The following is a 22,074-nucleotide window of genomic DNA, read 5'->3' on the forward strand; positions in this document are numbered from 1 at the left end:
CTCAAAACTAACACTGGCAATATGATTTCTTTGATGCAGGAACCTAGACTGATCCTGGCATCCTAACTGATTTCCTTTGCATTTTTGTGTTGTCTAGCTCCATTAAAAGTTTGGAGTAAGGTTTTCACTTGGCTGGCTATTCAGCCATTATGCCAGCTATTTAAAGAGGCATTCTTAGTCTTCTGCTTCGACCCCCTTTGATCTCACCCCATCTCGCCCCTTCTCCTAGAATTTGAAATCTCTCTCCTTTAAGACCTTATATAAAGAACAAAAGAAGAAGTCTCCCAAATTTCACATTAGTTTCAACCAGCATCCCTAGCAATTGACTTGCCGCCCTGGCCATATGAAAGCACCTGGGAAAGGCAGCTTACCCTGCTCTGAACACTTGCTTAGAATGTGCATGAATTAATAATTGTTTTCCCATCATCTAGAGACAGTGTCGCCGACTAGTAGATCGCGTGCTGCTGGAAGCTCGCCCGAGGTTTCCCAATACCTCTTTAAATCAGACACCAAAATCAGCATTGTGGGTTCATTTTGGGCTCTGAAGTCCCTGGGTACATTCCCCTGTCCCCTCCTTCTCCTCTTCCTGCAAAGCAAACAGTCAAAAGCTCTGTGCACGGTGATTGCACTGTGAGAGGAGGGGCTGCATCTGGGATTGACTGGAGTGTCCCAGCAAGGGGTTAACTATCAATAACAAAAGCAAATGGGAAATGTGTCTTGTGGCCATTGTCACAAGAGGTGCAAAGGATGGCTGATTAGAAAGGGAAGGGGTGCATACATCTGCATGCCACCTGAAGCAAAGACAGGCTGTGGTTAACATTAGTTTGCAAACTGGGATTTGTAGGCTTTCAATCTGAATGGGCCTAGAATTGTTTTTTGCTCAGCGTATGTGCGTTGAAAAAAGATACTCTGTGTGAGTCCCAGCTTGCAAGAAAAAAGGTACATCTAGCGTTACGTGATGCTGTTCATGGTAAAACTGTGAATGTTTTATTTTGTTTGAAGACACTGAGTTTTCTGTTTTAAGGCAATAGTACCCCATCTATATGAAAGGGTAATATGGAATTAACTGTGATATAGAGGAACCAACCTCTATGCATGTTCCAATACAGAAATTCAAGCGCTAACAGCAATTTTACATTTAAGTAACTATGGAAAACTACTAGCTGCACTGCATTTGGTGTTTGTTCACTAACATTTATACAACTATGGAAAATGACATGTGCTATTAATGCCACGACTTAAAAAACATGATTTGAGTTCAGCCTATGTTTTAGGAAACAAGAGTACAAATGAAGTAATTAGGTGGGGAAAGCGGGCAGTGGTTTGTATGTATATATTTTAATATTCAGTGAAAAAACTTTTGTTAAAGAGATGTTATGGTTACAAAGTAAAATCGAAATACCCAAAAAATACATCAGTTATGGTTTGCTAAGCAACCATAACTAGCGCCACTGCCCTGCACTGCTAAGAATAATATCTAGGACATCACAGATGATATCACAAATTACATCACTGATGACATCACATATCTGGGGTGGTTGTTTTAGTTCAGTAACAGTATTCATTTTAAGCTGAGGATGTAATGGTTATATTAAATTGAAACCATGATACGCATACTGTAAAGGTACTGTGCATGTAGAGCTTAACCTTGTGCTATGTTCCGAAGTTCTTTTCCCTAGGGCTTACCCTGAGGTCATAATGAGGATTCATAGAACAAAAAACAGGTCTCATGCAGATAATACATTGCTGAAGAATCTTATCTGCTTCGACTTATCATTGTACTACCTAAACATACCATCTTAACAATACTTTAGTTCTCTGATCCATACTGCATTCATTGTTTCTCTTTATGTACAATTTGATTGCTGTATTAATAACAAAACGTCAAGACACAATTCCTTTTTCAATAAGCACCTTTTATGCAACATGGTATAGCTTATTACAGGGCTACTGATCACCATTGATACGTTTTTTTTGTTTAATGATTTTTATTGATCATTTGATAATAGTAACAGTGAAGATTAGATCAATCTTTTTGAAAGGTTTAACTTGAGTAGATGAATTACCAATAATGAAGGTATAACAACAATGTAACATAACTATAGTGGTAAACGAGAACGAGAAGGATGATCTAATCCACATGTAATCATTATATCAACCTTTGATATGTTGTAAAGGACACTCTAAGCAGTACCCCTTATACAGACCTTGCATTTGCATTGTTACACAGTAATAATAACATATGTGATGCTTGATGTCATTTGCAAAGTCATCTTTGATGTTCTGGGTGTTAGTCTTAGCAGTGCATGCAAACCATAACTAGCGTATTTCTTGGGTTTCTCGATTTTACTTAGTAACCATAATATCCCTTTACGAAAAGTTTTTTCACAGAATTTCATGGGTTTTTATTAGTAGAACCTAACCATAATGTCCCTTTAACAACTTTTCTTCAGTGAATTTCATAGGTTTTCATTAGTGCAATTTAACCATAATGTCATTTTCTGTATATTTAAAAACATTTTATTGGTGCCATTTAACCATAACCTCCCTTTAACAACATGTTTCTACTGAATTTCAATTTTTTTTATAACTGGAAATGTTTCATGATATTAGAGCACTGTATATGAGTTATTAATAATTCAATTTTAACATATATAAAATGACTAGAAACCTCCTTTAACAAACATATTTTTTCCAAAGCATACTGATGTGTGTGTCGTTTTCAGCAGCGCATGCTGGGGCTGCAAGTCATGGTTGTAATGCCTAGGGAATGAGGCTGGACCATGGCCCCAGTTCCACCAAACCACCTGCCGTTATCCACTCCACCGAGCCTGTATCCTGATCCAGTGTCCACTATACTCTCCATGCACTTCCGCATTCTCAAAGTCACTGGGCCTAGTAAGATCGTTGTTTTTGTTTTCCCTTGTTCCCCTCCCTTGGCTTGTTGCGCTCTGATACACTTGTGTACAAGCACAATACAAACAAAATATCAATATCATAATGTGACCCTCTACAATCCACGGGGCATGGGCTTCAGCGATCAAAGGCCCCAATAAGCAAATCAGAATAGACAACCCCATTCCCATTCCCAGAATTCTTTTTCCCATTCAAGCCTATTCTGATTTAGAAAATGTTACCACATAGCCGGTCCCTGTTGGCCATGCCCACTTTAACCCCATTGCCGTTCCCCAGAATCTTTTTTCCCAGTTAAGTCTATCCCGGTTTTACAAATGTAACCACATAGCGGATCCCTGGCGGTGCATTGCAGTTCCAAGGTGGCCATGGCCAGATTGTCCGGGGCATGGCCATTTGAAAACATTTGTGTTGATTCGTCAAACGGCACCAAAGTTATAAGCCCTCTAAAAATGTTGGGACCCCACTCTAATTTTGTCCCCTCTTGACAAAATCCCGCCAAACTTTGCAAAAACATTCAATGGTGGGTCTAAAATCGTTTTAAAAACGTTTGTGCAGATTTGTCAAACGGCGCCAAATTCGTACGTTGTTCAATCATTTTGGGACCAAGCTTTGCAAAAACATTCATAGTTGGGTCTGAAATAGTATTGAGTATTTTTATGCATTTTCATTGAATGGTGCCAAAGTGATATGCCATCCAAAAACTGCTCTTTACCAACCCTGGAATGCAGAAATTTGCATGGATGTTCTCTAACTTTTGTAACTTTTGTCAAGTTTGCAAACATCACAGGAATGTCTGAGAGGTTCACAGACATCAGAGATGAAACAACATATGATTTTTGGCTTTTTCTTTTGTTTGACAAGTGTAATGCTGTGGTTTTTAATATGCTTTTACTGCGATGCACATGGTCTACCGTTGCAGTTAGCGAATCAAACATGGTGTCTGTTTCAAAGGTTTTGATGCACCTCACATTTTATATTGACCAATCAGCGAGCGTGTACAATGTCCGCAAACGTTATACGGCTTTCTGATTGGATCAAAGCAGTCTGCGAACACTGAATCAGGAAGTGAGTCTGCGACCAGATGCAGATATCACTAATTAATTCTCACTAATTCTTACCCTGGTTGGCTTCCCTTTCACTCCCAACTTAAATTTAATTTCCTCTGTCTCGTCTTGAAATCTCTTCATGACCTCGCCCCTCCTTATCTCTCTTCTCTCCTTTCTTTCTACATCCCTTCCCAATCCGCTGATCTCTTCCTTCTCACCGTCCCCCCTTCCCCATGTGCCTCTTCCCGTTTCTGCTCCTTTCAACTCCTAGCCCCCCTGCACTGGAACTTCCTCTATCTATCTGCTCCATCACCACCTTTTCCTCCTTCTGTACGTACTTGAAATCTCTCCTTCTACCCTTCTACATCCTCCACCCCGATACCCTTACCCCCTCTCACTTCTCTCGCTCCTCCCTCACATCTTCCCCTACTCACCTTTCCTACTCGCTCCTTTCCCTTACCCTTACCTCTCCCTCCTTACATCCTCACCATAATGCCCTTTTCTGTCTCCCTCCTCCTTCCCTTTCTCATCCCCTTCCTTCCCTTACTTACCCTCACAGGTTAATTGCTCCACCTACTGTTTTATTGGTTTGATTCATCTCTTGTAAATTGCTTCCACTGTTATATTTTTCTATATAACTTGTTATAATGTAAAGCGCTTTGGATTAAAGCGCTTTATAAACACAATAAATACAAATAAATACAAATACAAATTAATTTTACTTGCATTTTGGGCATTTAAAAAAAATTGACTGGACAGAGTAACACCTAATTTGCAAAAGCATGCTTTCGGGGCCAGGCCTCGGCACCACATGCAAGTTTGGTGCAAATCCGTCCAGCGGTTTGGACTGTAGGCGCAAGGATATTTGTTTCCCATTCATGTCTATCTGGATTTCAAACGTTTTGGGGTCCCCCCTACAACTTTGCACCCCCCCCCTTGACGAAACCGCACACAACTGCAAAATAATTCAGGAGGTGGCCATATACTTATTTTGCAAAGAGTTGTGCACATTTATCAAATGGCGCGATAGTTATAAGCCACCCAAACACTGTTCTTCCTATGAATTTATCAACTTAAACACAACAATGTATGGGTCTGATATAGCGTAAACCAAGTTACTAAGTAACAGAGCACTGTACAAAACTGTGTGGTGAATGCAGGGAGTGAACAGATTTGAGAGCCATGAGATGGGAGAACAATTAATATGTTTGATCCCTTTATGTTATGTACACAAACCAGGAGATCTACAGTAACCTGTGGGGAACATGTAAGCACATGTTCAAATTCTGGCAGGGAATGTTCAGCCTTTCAATACTGGGGTCAGATGGTGTAGTTTATGAGCCCTGTTTTTGCTAAAAGTTGGGTATTTACAAGGGATTTCTCCAACACATGGAACATTCCAATATGTCTGAGAGAGCTGTACATGCAAGCAATACATGGACCATTACTTGTGAACCAGAATGGCCTACATAATATCTTTCGGGAGAGGCAGCAATCATGTGAGCTGTTCTCTGTGATACTGCCTCCTTCATAAAGTGCAGACAGGTGGCACGTCATCACCAATTATGAATGTCACCCCCTTGCTTCAACCATATACACTCTTTTGCTCAAAATGTTAATATAACGGTTCATATATTGTCCGGTTTGGTTGTTATATGATTCTTGCATGTTTCAAGTCATCGCTATGAAACCGAATGTTGTTTTAGCCCTGTGATTTACACTTTTTTTGCATATAACTTGATCACATGGTTTCAACATGTTCATTTTTTAAATCTTGCCAATTACTTTGACATAAAACCTTTTAAGGGTAGTGAGCAAAGTAGGCTTTGGCCTACTTTTCCTTGGCTTAATTTTGTGACCTGGCATGTGAGCAATTGCATGAATTGGGGATATGCTAAACTGGCACTGGATTTTATTTTTTGATGAAGCAGAAAGTGGTGTATGCTGATTTTTTTTTATCCGTATAACACATTGGGCCTCATTACGAGGAAGGCGGTAAGGGATTACCGGCACCGGTAAGGGCACCGGTGCCGGTAATCCCTTACCACCCTACTACGAATTCCCTTTGCGGGTCCTTCCTTAACGCCTGTTTTTTTCAGGCGTTAAGGACGGGACCCTCAAAGGGACTCTAGAGCTAATAACGGTACCGCAATTTGCAGTACCGTTATTAGCTCCTTCCCCATTCCCATTTAGCCCTATGTGGGCTCAAATGGGAATGGGGAATTGCCCTGGTGAATGGGGAATTACCGGTCCCGCCAACCTTGGAATGGACTGGTAATTGCACCATTCACCGGGGCGGAGTCGGAACGCAACTGCCTCCAACCTCGTAATGAGGCTCATTGAGTGAAATACTCCTCGGATTGTTTTTGCACATGGAGTCCCAAAAGAAACAAATAAACTGCTGTTGGAATCCTGGATGCAGATGCAGGCGCCCCATCCAACAAAAGAAAACAGATTCACCATTTGCACCCAAAGTGGGAAATTAATTTTATTTCTTCCAGTGTGAAAAGAAAGTGTGCATCTTTAATCTACTGTGCCAAAAATTTTGGTTGGAAAAATGATGCAATAATACATTCACATTATGAAAATAAATTTCCCAAAGGAAGCTGCCTGCGATCCTAAAAAAGTAGGAAAACAAAACGCTGCAATGCAAATGCTGTTACAGAGGCATCCTTCAAAGTTGCTGGTTTACGAAAAACAAATGCGTTTTACAGATGGTGCAATTATGACCAGCGCAGTGACTCCTGTTTTTGAGTATGTTGCAAGAGATTATAAAAAGCAATCCTGAATGTATGTCTGCCACACCATTGCAGTTAGATGAAAACCCTACGGCGAGGAGAGAACCTACACCATCAGCCAGTGAAACTGCCTATCTCTGCGGATCTGCCTTTTTCAGACAAACTTCCTGAAATCAAAACTTGCATCCCACCTGACAGGATCTCAGTGCTCTTACTGTTTCGAGCTACACACCAGATTACTGAGCACTGGTGGATAGCATGCAGTGTCAGCCTTCACACTGAATGTCTGCATTGGTTTCCTACATTCTGATATGCCTGATAATATTTAGGAGACAGCTACTAATATTAAATAATTAAATAAAGATGTTTTTAAAGTTATGAATATCATGGTATATGCATATGTTATTCCTTTTTTATATAAAGAGCTTCAAAATGATCTTGGTACAACTTTTCATACTTATGGACATCACCACCCAAGTAGCTCTCATCAGTAGCTCCCGCCTATTGGCCATTAGCTACAAGTAGCTCTTGCCAACGTAAAGGTTGGAGACCCCTGAGCTAGAGAAAACAAACACTTGTATCTCTTTTTCCCTCACTGGGACTCGGTTGGTCCTTTCCGATGACAGTCCCTATCTCACATTCCTAACACTATATGCTCATGCATAAGCAATTGTGCAGCCCTGCATGTTGTTCCTCCTTCCACATCGCATTGCAACTCAAACCAGCAACTCCACTTTATACATTCCACTACCACATCTCTGTTATTTCACCACTCAGCCTGATGCCGGAGGGGTGCCTGGCTCTGTCCTTCAAAGCGGCTCGGGGGCAGCTACGGCACGCCGTTCCATAAGTAATTGCACATGCTTGGGAAAAGTGTGTGCTGTTGCTTCGCCATAATGTTTGGCCACCACCACTTGGCATGCAAGGCCCACACCTAGACACCACTACACCGTCTCAGTGGACTTCTAGCTGGCATGTCCCACAGGACCACCCAGAAAGGCCATTTAAGACCTCACAAAGTGGTTGCTTCCAGCCTGTTAATGGTTTATGCAACACCAATGATGTGCACCTTTACCTAAAAGTCCCATTTTCTGTAATGCAGTCAGCATTTCAAACAAAGATCAATGTCCTCTAATTTTATTTTATATTTGAATATTTGAATATTTTTAAAGCGCCGCATGCAACAACATCGCAGTCCCTATGGGCCCGGTTCATGGAATTATTTGCAGGGTTCAAAGTGACTTTGCACTGCTAAAAAGTGACTTTGCGAAACACAAACCCCAATTCATGGAACTGTGCAAAGTCATTTTAGCAGTACAAAGTCACTTTGTACTGCAAAAATACACTTTGCACAGTTCCATGAATCAGGGTTGGTGTCGGTAGTGCAAAATACACTTTTCAGCAGTGCAAAAATCACTTTGAGCCGTGCAAGAAATTCCATGGAACGGGCCCTAAGTGCACAGACTTATCAGTCACCATAGTAGGTCTAACAAAATATATACAGAAATGAATAAATAGCAATAGCTGAAAAGAGCGTAAAATGGAAGTTACTAGGGGAAGAGCCGAGACGGAACGCCTTGCAGAAGGTCAGTGCTCATTAGTGTTGTGGATGGCTAGAGTGAGCGAGAGTTCCAGCGCCTTAAGGCAAAGGCGGATCTCCTCCTCTTTTGGGGGTTTTAGGGTTCATTTGTTCCTTCAGGCAAGTGAGCAATATTTTTTTTAAACTAAATTTAACTATATTTAAACAAGACTTAAAGGAATTGTTCATGGTTATTATTCCTAAGGATGTTGTTGTTTGGCATCTTTGCAAGCGTCAAAGTAGTTCACTTTGGGGCCATTGACTTTTGACGCACTGGGAAGAAGGCCTTTACTATCTACTTCAAATTGTGTTAATCTTCCTAAGGCGCACAAGTGCACTAGTCAACATGTATTGGCAGAGCCAGTAGACTATAACCGTCATATATTAAGTGCCCGAATAAACTCCATGCTATGAATAATGGACAGCTACAAATGTTGGACCATGACAGACAGCGAAACAAACATTGTTTTTTTTCAAGCAAGTCTCGGACAACAGGTCTCCTTCCATTAGATTGACAGCAGAGGCAACCAATTGCAACTAAGTCACACGCGGAGGGGGTCACCATTCAGCAAATCGCAACAAGGTGAATGTGTATGTATACACATTTGCCCTTAGACTATTCATACCAATATTTGGAGCACTGGGTGTCACTAAAGCAACACCTATGAGCCAAAAATAAAGCAGTATGTGAAGTGCTGCAACTAGTTGCCAAGGTTGAGTCTTTTCTCCCCCGCACCTCAAATTATCTCTAATTCTATAAAGGTTACTCTAAAATACCCGAATACTCTTTTGTTAAATCATAGGTGTGCCCCGTGTTTTTGCTCATCTTCTTAAAGTGCTACAACAGGCAGGGAAGTGGGATCACCAGAGCAACCTGACTGTCCTTCCTAGCCGTGCATCGCCATAAAAATTTCATACAAAAAATTAGTTCTTATATTTTCTGTGGGTTTGAGGTCAATGTGAAGTTGACAGAGATTCCCATCTAATTGGGAATCCCACCTCCATTTTTGGGAGTCGTTCACTGTCCACTCAATGTATTAATGCCACATTAACAGATAAAACGTATGGCGTTGTGATGTCACCACCGTGCCACAGGGCTCGTGCACTGTCACATGTTCAAGGTCACGTGTGTGACCAGGATTAATAAAAGAGCCAAGCTGTCTCCTACTTGGCAGTTGGAGCCATCTAACTTGAGTGCCGGCAGAACAATGGGCTCAACGGGGCAGCCTGCTCCTATGGCAACCTCTCAAGGTGGGGCACAGAGAGCCTGACCCATACAACAATGGCAACGAGGGTACCCTATCCCGCAATGTGCCAGTAGTGTGCCAGGTTTGCAGAATCCCGCTATTCGGGGGATGCCACGGCAGCCTGTGGAGCTGCTGCTCCTGCTTGGAGGGAGAAGCGCTGTCAGCACTGTCTCCCACGATCCAGTTTCACTGCGGTCGGCAGTGGAATATGCTGCATGGTCGGTGCATAGAAAAAGGAAAAAGTGCCTGCCGCCACATGTGATCCCGGGCCAAGAGGCAGTGAGTTTATAATACGCTATGTGAAATAAAAAGAGGACACCGCCGTTACGGTGCATGCTGCGCCATGCTGCAGCGAAAGAAATGAAGCTCCCGCCGCGGGAGTGAAGAAGCGGCCCACCAATGCACTACGAGGAAAAGGGCGTTGCTGCAACAAATACATCTCCTGCCTGGAGGAGCGGCGAGGCCACGGCCGACGCCGCGCTGAAGAATGCTGTGCACTCCCGCATCAAATAAATGCTTGCTCCTGCCTGAGGGACACTGACTGTGGCCTGATCCATCGCCACGTGACTTTGTCCAACTCCCACCCTTGGGGAGCAAGAAGCAGCCAATCTGCTCTCAACTATTCTGGACTGTTAAAAATGTGAGGTCAAACTGGTTTCCTACAGCCCCGCCAATGCTCAAAGATGCCTCAGTAAATGTGTAGTTGTTTACAGCATGGGGTTCTGCCGGCTGTGCAATGGGCCCACCAGGCCACCCTTCCTCCCAGAACAACCACTCAAGGTGGGGGCCAGGTAGCCTTGCCCCTACAACATAAGGTACAGTGATTGATTTTAATTTAAAAACATAAATATGTGAGTACGAGAATTGGGAAGGGAATGGTCGGCCAGTTTAAACACGGCCAATCTACAGGTGTAAACTCTGAATGGTTTGTGGAACAAACCAGAAAAGACGAGGCCAGTTTGAGTGCAGGCATCCAAAAGGGAGGCACACAATGGCCACGCTGGCAATCCGAGGACGAACGGCAGTACTTCTGCTTTTGAAAGACGCACAAAAAAAAAAAATAGAAAGCAAGTTTCGGCCGAGTTTCCGCTGCCCAAAACATCCGCGTCCTGATCTATTTTTAGCTCTGGCAGGCAGTTACCTTCCTGACGCCCACCTCACCTTCGTTCTGCGCCGGCAAGCCTGCTGCTTCCGGGGCGTTAATGAAGCTTCCAATTGCTGCGTGGGCAGGGCGCAGTCTGTCAGGTGTCACTTATCACGTGAGGCGCTGAGGCAGGAAGAACAAAGATGAAAGTGTACAGACAAGCCAGTCCCCTCAATAATGTGCCCTTTGCGACGACAGAGCCTTATCTGTCCACCCACGTTCATCTGGGCTGCTGACGTCGTTCCTTGCTTCATTTGCACAAGCTATTTTTGTACCTTTGTGTCTTTTGAGGAACTAGCTGGTGAATGATTCACATGTCACATCGCAGCTCCGTGCGAAAGGTCCTAAAATGTTGCTAGGGGAATATGTGGACGGGGTGCGGAGGGAGGGGGGCGTCTGAAAAGCATGTTAATTAATTCTGTCCGACATTTGGAAAGCAACCAGGCAAACAGCAGCGATGGTGCTACCTACATAACACATTTTCTGCAATTCCGGTTGGCAGCCTACCAGTTTCCGTGGTGTTCACGTTTGCAACATCTAGCACGGAGAAGCATAAGCGATCAAGTAAATATATTTTTGTTTTACAAGTATGAGATCGCTGCGAGACACTTGATCGTGGAGCCAGAATGGGGGCACCGGGCAAGGCCGAAGCAAGTTGCGGTGGTAAGTTTGGTGCCAAGGGTGGAGAAAGGCAAGGAGGTGGCATGCCAAAGCCTAGTGGCGGGGGTATGCCCCACACCAAATGGGTGACTATGCTTGACAAAGGGAAGCGTTATTCTTTTTGTACGAAAAATGTGAGCCTTTTTAAGACATGCCTGGGCATTAAAGCATTCATTTTTCATCAAAATGTACCATTCCTACACGCAAATGCACAACAGCGGGCCATTTTCTACCACAGCAGTAGAATACCACTCTGGTCATTACTGCTGAACGAATGCCGCATGACTTAATGGAAGTCTTAGATCATGGGGGACTAAGAAAAGGCACCAAAATGTTCATGGTGTTTCATGAAAGCCACAATTAGAGACACAAACCACAAATAAAAGCAAACTTCAACACGTGAAAGTTTGCACTAAGTGAAACAGATATTTTGGCATGGGTGAGCCGGGAACCAAAAGTGGCCCTGGAAATGTTTTTCAAAATAGCCCCATTATACACTATGCAAGCAGACTCAACCCCTCTAAGTAGGGTTTGGGGGATTCTCTCTCAAGCAAATTTGAAGAAAAAAAAAAGGGTCCAAGTAGAGAATTTCAATTCACATTTGTCCCTGTCTTAGTATAAAAAAGTAGTTAATTTTTTTTTCTTTTTTTTCTTCTTTGGTTTAGTTGCAACGCAACTTTTCAAATGTCCACACAATAAAACATTAGATATCAAACAAATCAATTTACAATTTCACAATATTCAATATCTCTATGTACATAAAGCACAAAATCAATTAACAGCTGAGATAATTAAAAAAAACTCTAAAATGACATTTCACTTTCTTAGAGCAATTCATTCCTCTTGTTTGAACACATACACTTCGAGATTTCAAAATTTGAGTCACAAAGGGGCCAATAAGAGGGGTCCCATGCACCAGTGAGCAGTTGTCTTTACCATTGAACCACTCCTGAATCCCCTCGCCTCTTCATATTTCTTCCACCGCTGGTAACACCCTCTTCAAGAACTGCACTATCCCTGATTGCACTCCTATCCTAGGGTTTGAGAACAAAGTTTGCCACAGTTGTTCTTTTGTCAGCACCGTACAAGTTGCAAACACATTTTTAAAGTATCTAGCACGGACTGTGTTCAGGGCGCAGCATACAACAAGCAAGTGTTGTAGGGTTTCACTTTTATCCATCATCAAACAGTATCTACAATAGTTTTTCTCGACTGGAATCAATTTGCGCCTACAGAGTACCTCACGGGTACCCCATAGGTTAAATCTGAACCTTAGGTATTCAGCACGAGCTGAGGGAGAGGGAAATGTCATTAAATATGATGCCATGGTTCCATGCCTCTTCATTTCAAATGTCCAGATATCAAAGACTTTGTATTGCATACACATGGTCATATTTCTTGCCCAATCTGCTCGAAAGATTTTTACTTTCGCGCGCCCAGGGTTCGATAATAACAGTTCAAGGCTCACATCTGCATCAGCTAAATAATCCAACAAACAGTTCCGCCATACTTTCGGAAATGTATTGCAGGATTTCACCAGATTATTCCCAATTACCCCTATGATTGAACCACTTTTGACTCCCAGCAGACATTTTCGAAGAAACGCACAATGTCTCCAAAGTGCCTGAGAGTAGAGTGATAATAGTCCAACCTCATAACGAATAATCGCGATAGGTACTGCATTGGGCAGGGCAAGGATCTGTTTCCAATATCTAGACTCCAGGGTCTCCCAGTACTGGCGTTTACCAATCAATCTGCCCTCTACTCCACATAACATAATTGGCACCGCCTTCAATCTATAGAATGAGACCACATGTTTCAGTGAGAATTTCCCACATTTTTTGCTTAATAGCTTATACTGCGAGATTAAATGTTGCAGTTTATTCCGGCACAGGTGATCTCTTCACACCTTGTTTGTTTATCACTAATATCTGCGACCAGATATTTATATTTGGGTACCTTAAATAATTTATTCTCTTGAAGGGACCATGGAAACAAGGATGACATTTTTCTTGTGTTTTATTTGCGACTTGGCCACATTAATCACCAGCTTGTTTGTGATTGCATAGTTCCCCAACTTTACCAACATCCGTTGTTGGAGGCCATGTGGCGTTTGCGATAACACAAGGTCGTCCGCATATAGGAGATATGGAACTTTTTGCCCATCAATTTTTGGGGCCAAGGTCTGAAAAGAAAAAATTAAATAGGAACGCTGCCAAAGCACATCCTTGTTTTATGCCACGATGGGTCTCTATTTCAGGTGACAATTTGCCATCTAGGCTTATGCGGACTCTCATTGAGGTTTTTTGCTGAAAACGAATGATTAATGACAGGAGTGATATAGGGCAATTTTTTCGCTTTTAATTTCTCATACAACAATGCTCTGTCGACTGAATCAAAGGCAGCTTTGAAGTCGCTAAACCCCATATACAGGGGTTGCCTTCGTTCTGCCTGTTGGGCTTTTATCATATTTAATGTACATATGTTGGGAGCAGTTCCTAGACCCTTTACGAATCCAGTCTGCAGAGGATCTGCCAGATTTGTACACTTTAACCAATTCTGCAATTTCCTCAGAATTATTCTACAGTATTTTTTCCCAGGCACATCCAACAACGAGATCAGCCTATAGCTGTTGGGATCTTGTCTGTCGCCCTTTTTATAAATGGGTATTGTATTCGCCTGAGTCCATGTGGGCGTGAGGGTTTGTGTTACATTAATCAATGAAAAGATTTTGAACAAGATTGAAGCCCATAGGACTGGGTGTTTTTTAAGGTGCCAATTTGAGGGGCTGTGAGGACCTCTCCCTCTTGAATTGCTAGCCGTATTTATCAAATATAACACGTTAGACTCATCAAATTCTAAATGAAATGATAACCCAGTCATGTCAATATTCCCTGCCTCACTTGTCTCACATATAGCATACAACCGTGTAAAGTGGGCTACCCATTCCTGCGTTTGTACTGCAGTTACGTGCAAGACCACTTGCGGGGCCGCAACTGAATGATTTATGGCCGACCACATCTTTGCAATGTTTTTGCCTTCAAGAATCTTTAGCATTTTAACTCCATCTTCTTGATACAGAACAGCGCGATGACCTCTCACCCAATTTCTATATCTATTTCTCAACCTGATGGCTAAGGGCAATCGTATATGGGAAAATAAGTTCTAATATGGGAGGGTTCTTTTTGTGCGGCTCTTAAGTCTGCACGCAGCTGCGCTTTCCTATCTTTAAGTTCCTTATCAGATGAATGGAGATGGGGAATTACTTGATTTTTTTTGCAAGTAGGATGTTGAAATACCTGCAACAAACCATTTTGTACATTACAGACATTGTCCTCGAGTGTACCACAATCTGGCAAACCTAATCTCAACAGTCGCTCTAAATTTCCCACATCTTTCACCGTCCATCACAGCCTATTCCCCCCCTGCATTGACTACACAGGATCCATCCCAGGACACTCGCTCTTGTCTGTCTCTAACAGGATCAACCACCCATTTCACTCTCAGGATATTGTGGTCACTTACATCTGATTTGGACACATAGAAATTTGTTACTGCCGGCCAGAGTACGCTAATCACATATATATAATCGATGACAGACTTATTTTCGCCCATTTGCCATGTCGGAGCAAGTAGAATGTCCGATTTAAACGCTCCATTCGGAACAATCAAACCTCTAGCTTTCACTATGGCATCCCACCTTCTGAATCTTTCTTTGTTTCTATTTCCTGTCTCAACCAGGCAATTTAGATTCAGGACCCCCGCCACTATTAAGCAGCTTACATCTTTCGTCATAACTACCAGTTCTAAGATCGAGTTTAGATCGTTGATGAAGATGTCATCCGACATGGCTATAGGGTTCCAATAAATATTCAAAATAGCGTACCCTTGTTCGCCGGCCATTACTTTTACTAGCAGCATGTAATTATTCGGCATTGCCCATAATTCTGAGGTCAACCCTCTGCCCATTTTTATAGCTGTTAGGATTCCCGACATTGGGCGACCAGTGACAGGTTTAATTGCAGGGTTTAGAAATAAATCATAATTGTCCCAAATAGGCACTGCTTTGAGCCATGTCTCTTACAGGAGGATGATATCACAATTACTTAGCTCACTCTGGTCATTATTTACCAGATGACAAAACCCCCTGGTGTTCCAGCTTGCCAGAGATAGCTGATCCATCCCGCCCACACCCTCACATTCTTCTGGTAACCCATTTGTTTACTCATCCCTGCTGTGTTTGGGAGCTGTACTTTCCCTTCGTGCTGCACTCCTGGGGTGCCCCCACTCCGTATATCCCTCAACTGATTTAAGGGAAACGGATTCGGTTGTGAGACATGTCTTGTCGAAAGCACAAATCCCAATTTGTATAGCTCCTCTTTGGCTTGCCAGATTACATTTTGCAATACCCGCGAATTAAACCACATCGTTAGAGAGTTTAATTGACTCTTCACAGTAAACTCCACCAAAACCATGTCTGATGTGCCATCTTCCAGCTGTGGGATCTCTGAGAATATTGCAAATACTGCCCTTCTATTTTGGTCGTATTGCGTGTATGGGGGGCTTCTACATGCCAGCACTAATGCATAAGGTTCTGGCCCTCTCCTGATTGATAACTGTCACACACCATTCTTCCCTTGAGAAGTGACGGGCATCTGGGGGGGAGACCTATTTGGTGGTTATGATATTGCATCTTATTCAGGGCGTTCTCTATTAGGGACATAATGGCTCTGGACATGTGTGCCATATCCCCACTGTCTCTACTGTGATCAGTGCTATTGGATGTTTGTATTTTGGACCTACCTATGCTCGGACCACTATCCCTGCTTTCTTCGTGCGTTTTGGTCATTACATCCTGACCCCTATTGCCAATCCCAAATCTCACTGCCTCCCTGTTGTTTCCGGCCTGAGGCTCACTATCAGGCATTATCTGCTCCCTCCCTCCTCCACATACACTCGTCTGAGAAGGGAAAATCGGGGTGGCGGATCCCTGATTTGCCATACAGGCATCCACCTCCCTCCGAATTTCAGACCTGTGTGCCTCAAGGGCTTGATCCTCTGCCCCTGTGGTCTTATCTGTTTCCCCCTCCACTATCCCACTTGAGGAGGTCTCACTTTTCCTTGCTTGAACCCCCTGACTATCGTCCTTTTTTTCGTTTACTGCTAATACCTCAATCAGATCATTCAGGGGGGATACTCCATTGCCTGTTTTGGCGTAAATTTCGAGAGATCTGCTTTCCTCTCCTGTGCTCTTAGCTGATATTTTTGCTTAATAGCCTGTGTTGCAGCAATTGTCATTTGTTTTGGTACCGTGATTACCATAAAGAATTGTTTTACAGAGGATTTCCCTATATGTTTTGGAGTTTGTTGATTTTTTGTGAGTTTTTTGGAGGCTTTCTTTGGCCCATCCCCAATCTTACTTTTTTTTAGCACTTTATTATCAACTGTCACAGCCGATCCCTTCTTATTACAATGGGCCTGACCACTTGCCCCCACCACTTCTGGGCTCGTCTCCGTCAAAGCTATTTTACAAATAATTCCCTCAATGCATGGGATTACCGATTTGCCCACAATTACCTCATTCTGTGGACCCAGGGCCCTCCGGGGGGTTTCACTCTTTGTGAGTGCAATATCTGTTTGGGCAGCTCTCGAGCTCCCTAGGGCTTTCAGACCACTTGTTGACACTCTTTTATCCATTACTTTCGCCTTTGAACATGTATTCCCTCTTTGCCATTCAACAATTTGTTGCATACATTCACTCTGAGCACATAGTTTCCGTTCACAAACAATCAATGCTCCTGACATAGAGCCAAGTGCAAGATTCATTGCCTGGAGAGTAATACACCAAGCACTATCCGATTGCTGAACAATCACAGAAGTGTTCATACTGTAGGAGTTTGTTAAAGATTTTATCGATACATGTGTGGCACCCCCACCAGAATTTGAATAATTTCTAGTCCTTTCAGAAAACATTACAGGGGAGGAAGACACATTTTCAGGTAACAGGTTGCCAGAGATTACAGAATCGTGAGCGTCCAAGTCCATAACCAAAACATCAGGCCCGCTCGCCACGCGTTCCTTAGGCACAACTGATCGATCACAGGCTTGTTCTCTTACTGGAACTGAGTCCAACATTGCCGTGTCTGAGATCGAACATGGCACCATCGGGCACCCCAAGGTTATCTCCCGGTTTTCCCCTGTACCTTGCTCAGTTGAGTTTGGAGGCTCCCCATTTGAAGCCTGGGTCCTCCCCGCCTAATATTTCCTTGCTGAACCCACATCGGCCTTGAGGGGTGTTCCCGGCTTGCGCACGGAAAGCCAACAAGGAGCCAATGCAGAATGTTCTAATGTCGGCATTCCCCACTGCGCTATATTTACTTCCACCCCGTCATGGAGTGGAGTTTTTTGGTGCAGCCTCACTGGGGTGTGCCGAACACTCAGCTCTCACACTCTGCAGTGGGCTCCGAGCCGGCATTCCCGACTTCAAAGTGAGTCGAGTCATTGTATCTCAACTAGACTCCTCTCTTGTCGATTCCAGGGAGATTTGCCTCTATTTCCACGGCCACAGAGCCTAAACAAATGAAACTAAGTGTAAATAGTCGTGGTATATAGTTACTACCATATTCACTGTCCTTGTTTAGAAGTTCACCTTGTGGATAAAGTAGTCTGTATGTGAATCCGTAATCTGAGCTTCACTGCAAAAATCCACCAGCTGCTGTGCAAACATCCACGGCAAAGCGGGACTCAACGGGACTCACACTTAAACAAAAAAACAACGAGCATAACAATGGTTTTGAGTGCAATGTTACGGCAAATGTTTTACTTGAACGGAATGTGGCCGATGAGGCGAGATGGAAGGCAGGGTGTCGGGTGCATGCAAGAGAGGATAATAGTTTCACTAAAACAGTGTACCTGCACACAAGAGTTCTATGGTGCAGAGGCCCACAGGGAAGTCTCCATCTCTCTCCAGCCATAATATGCTCTTCTTCTTTTTGAATCAATATTAAGGTATCCTGTCGCTGAAACCACCTTGCTTTACAGTATTCTGTCACTTTACGCTATGTAAAACCCAATATTTACTTGCGTATATGCATACAGTGAACGGAGGCGATTATGCAGCATTGAACCACGATTTGAACCATCTATTGGTAATAGGTGCAGTCAACAAAAGGGTTGCTGTAAGACGGGTGGTCTATTAAGCTAACAAAACAGTAGTTGCTTTGGCCGTCTTCTCTAAATGTAGACGTGGTGGACAATTATTCGCGATGATGTCTCGTATCTTGAAACTTCTCTAACCAAGCGATTGAGTCTCATGGGACTGGCTGTCATTGATTACAACTTTTCAGGGTGGTAGTGTCCAGATGGAAAACACCAGGCAACCTTGTCCTAAGTTAGGTGGGGAAGATCCGACACAGGGCTTTACGGGTGACATGGGCCACCTTAAACTAGCCTTGTCTTTGGCTTGGAGCACCTGCAAGGTCTGCTTGAAAGAAATGACATAGTGCCCTTTTCTCCTGTCTCAATCTACAATTCATGCCAGAACAATGAATGTTGAACCTAATTCGATGGAGGAGTAGTTGTGGTCTCACTCTTGCAGTTTCATTCAGACTTCTTTTTTTATTATGCCCATCTATGTGTTCTGTCATATTTGATTGAACTGCTTTTTTTGTTATTAACAAAGGACTGTAAAATATATGTTTTTAAATGTAACCATTCTAATGCAAGCACATCCCAGAAACTCAAAGACGGCACCCACAATTAAGACAAAACAGGGGGAAGGAGGAGGAAAGTAAACGAGGGAGGGAGACGTATCCCCAATTTGCCAGAGCCTTGCCTAATTCAGTAGATTTTGAAATGCCTGATTCGAACACAAATTCTCTGAAATTATAATGTTCTCCGTGCACCATTTTTGACTGGCACTGAGCATGGCATTCTGTGATATTCCCAGTTGTGGTCATTTCATGAGAAGGGGATAGAGTGAGGGAATTTGGAAGAAATAAATAGCCACCATAAAGAGAGCAAAACAAAAAATGATGTCTGTAAGACATGATTTTAAAAAAAAATCTTGTCCTCTTTTTCTTTTTAGGTTGAACATGCATTCGCCCACGCCGTGCTTTCGGTGGTGACAACCATTCTCTGACACTGGATTTACTGGATCATGCAGATGCCGAGAGCAGAGGGCCTCCGGTCCCCCGCCACCACGTGGTTCCTGCAGCAGGCGGCCCCATCCTGAGCCGGAAAAGACCCTCTCAAGCTGGAGAGCGCTTCTTTTAAGGAGGTAACTACATTGCTGGAGCATGACCCTCCAGGGGTTTCCCCCACCTTTGCTTGCTTGTGAATCCCAGGTCCTCACCTATGGATATGGAAAGAGAAGTACACACCTCTGTGGGCATGGATACGGTTTTATATATAGGGGCAGAGAAGGGGCAGAGCCCCTGGTCCTGACCTCCTGCCAGTGGATATGTTTTGGAGTAAACCCGGTATTTGGGTGCCCTTTCTTACAAAGATTTTCAATGGTGTCTTTTCTGCAAATACTCCTCCAAATAGCGGGAGAGAAGCTGTTACACTGCCTATTTTTAAGATGGGGACCCAAAGTTACCATCACATTTTAGGCCCATTTCTCTGATTGGCTCCTTGCAAAGATCTTCTAAAGGGTCATCTTACATCGTTAGGAGGAATGGGTTGATGATTCAGCTATCCTCTCACATGTACAAGCGGGTTTTCGAGAAGGGGTCTCTACACTTAATCAGGCCATGAGTCTGGATTTTGTATTGCACAAATATGTATTTTTAACTCTGCAACCAGTATACATAGCGTTTGTTGACCTGCAGATGGCCTTTGACACTGTTCCTAGAGACCTTTTGTGGGCGACCTTGGAGAGGTTGTAGATTCCCCCAAGGCTGGGCCATACCAGTATGTCATTGTATTCTGGAAACAGTGGTCGCATTCGTTGGGGGCCTAATAGTGAAATGACAGAGCCAGTTCCTATTGGCTATGTAATCAGGCAGGGATGCCTGTTGGCTCCCCTTTTTATTAATGATATTGCCTCAGATTTGCAATAAGTGGCCTAGGATGCTCTAAATTTGGGTTCCTATAAATGGAGTTTACTTCTCTTCGCAGACGATGCTGTTCTTTTGGCCAAGACCCCGATGGGGCTTTAAGATCAGCTTGATGCTTTGGGGAAACTATGTGTTGCAAAAGGCCTTCGTATCAACTAGGCAAAGATGAAGACAATGGTTTTGGCTGCACGTGGGCGTTATGCTCGCTTAGTAACCACATTTTATTTAAATGATCACTTACTGGAATTATTCGGGTTTGGCCTTTTCCCACAAACTAAAATGGTCACCCCACACTGCGAGGGGAGCCGTGACGGCCATACGGCAAAGGGGCCTTATTGCTAGCATGGTTTTCCATTTGACGGGGCAGGCCATTTCGATACCCCTAAAAAAGGATTCAATGCAAGTGGTCCCGGCATTGTTCTATGGAGTTGTGGGGATGGGCTGACTGTGCGTCTATTCAAGTGTCTGAGAACAAATTCTTCAAAAGACTATTGGGCCTGGCCATTAATGCTCCTTCTGTACCAGCTGCTTCTGAAGTAGGGAGAGTCCAGATTAAATACATCATTATGTTAGCGCCCGTGCTGTACTGGCTGAGGATTTGGAACTAGAAGGTTCTTGCACCATATAGGGAGGGACTTGAAGAGTTGCTTTCCTCAGCTGGAGATAGATCACTGCCATGGCTCATCCATGTGCAAACTATGCTTAATAACATGACCCCAAGGCCGGTTCAATCCTGCTTGGACGCGGCCTTGCCGCCTTGACCTCCTTGGCGACGACGGCGGGGTCCGCTAGACTTGCCTCGTCCTCTGTAGGCCTCTTGCGACGACGAGCGGGCCGCTTGACGGTAGGAAGCGAAACCGCCGCCGGAACCTTTGGAGGCGCCCTTGCCTCCGCCGCTCCGAAAGGGCGTCCGTCGTTGCAGGACTCCAAGGGCCCGGGCCGTCTCAGTATCCGCCTTGATGGCCTGAAGGGAATCGTCCACTGTCTTCCCAAACAGGTTGTTCCCGTCGAAGGGCATGTCCAGGACTCTGGTCTGGACGTCCTGCCGGAAGTCCGTAGCTTTGAGCCATCCACGACGTCGAAGGCAAACACCGTTGCCCAGCTGGCGGAATCCAGTGTCGGCGATGTCCGTCGCCACGGTGATGGCGTGGTCCGAGGCCACCTCACCTTCCTGCAGGATCTCAAGGGCCTCCGCCCTCTTGTCGTCCGGCAGAAAATCCAGCAGGGGAGCCATCTTGTACCAGAGCTCCCTGTCGTAGCGGGCCACGATAGCCAAGGCGTTGGCCGCTTTAATCGTCGTCGCTGCCGACGAGATGACTCTACGCCCCATAGTATCCAATTTCTTTCCCTCGCCGTCCGGCGGGGAAGTCGATGTGGAGGCCGCACCCCCCCCCGCTTTCTTCCTGGCTGCCGCGGAGACGACGGAGTCCGGGGTAGGCTGCGCCCGGAGGCATAGGGGGGCCGTGTCCGGGACCCGGTACTTTTTCTCGTACCGGTCTCTTCTAGCTGGCGTCGTGGAAGGGTTCTTGAGGAGGGAAAGGCCCTCATCCCAAATGTCGTCCAACAGAGGCACTGCGAGGACCGTCTTCCTCTTGGCCTCGCGCCGCTGATAAAGGAAGCCTTCCTTTTTCTTCTCCTCAGGGCAGAGTTGGAAAAGCTCGGAAGCCCTGGAGATCATGGAGTGG

At 44.2% G+C, this 22,074-nt stretch overlaps 1 protein-coding gene across 4 annotated transcripts in view; it reads left to right on the top strand.

Moving 5' to 3' along the window:
- HIVEP2 (HIVEP zinc finger 2) overlaps positions 1-22,074 on the top strand; it is a 532,634-nt gene that overhangs the window by 380,730 nt on the left and 129,830 nt on the right. For all 4 annotated transcript variants that reach the window (XM_069606805.1, XM_069606804.1, XM_069606807.1 and 1 more), the window contains one exon: positions 19,417-19,608. The gene's annotated coding sequence lies outside the window, so the exon portion shown is untranslated. The remainder of the gene's footprint in view (positions 1-19,416; positions 19,609-22,074) is intronic.

The sequence above is a fragment of the Ambystoma mexicanum genome, chromosome 4p, assembly GCF_040938575.1.
Source record: "Ambystoma mexicanum isolate Mex_15411 chromosome 4p, UKY_AmexF1_1, whole genome shotgun sequence".
NCBI classification, from domain to species: Eukaryota; Metazoa; Chordata; class Amphibia; order Caudata; family Ambystomatidae; genus Ambystoma; species Ambystoma mexicanum.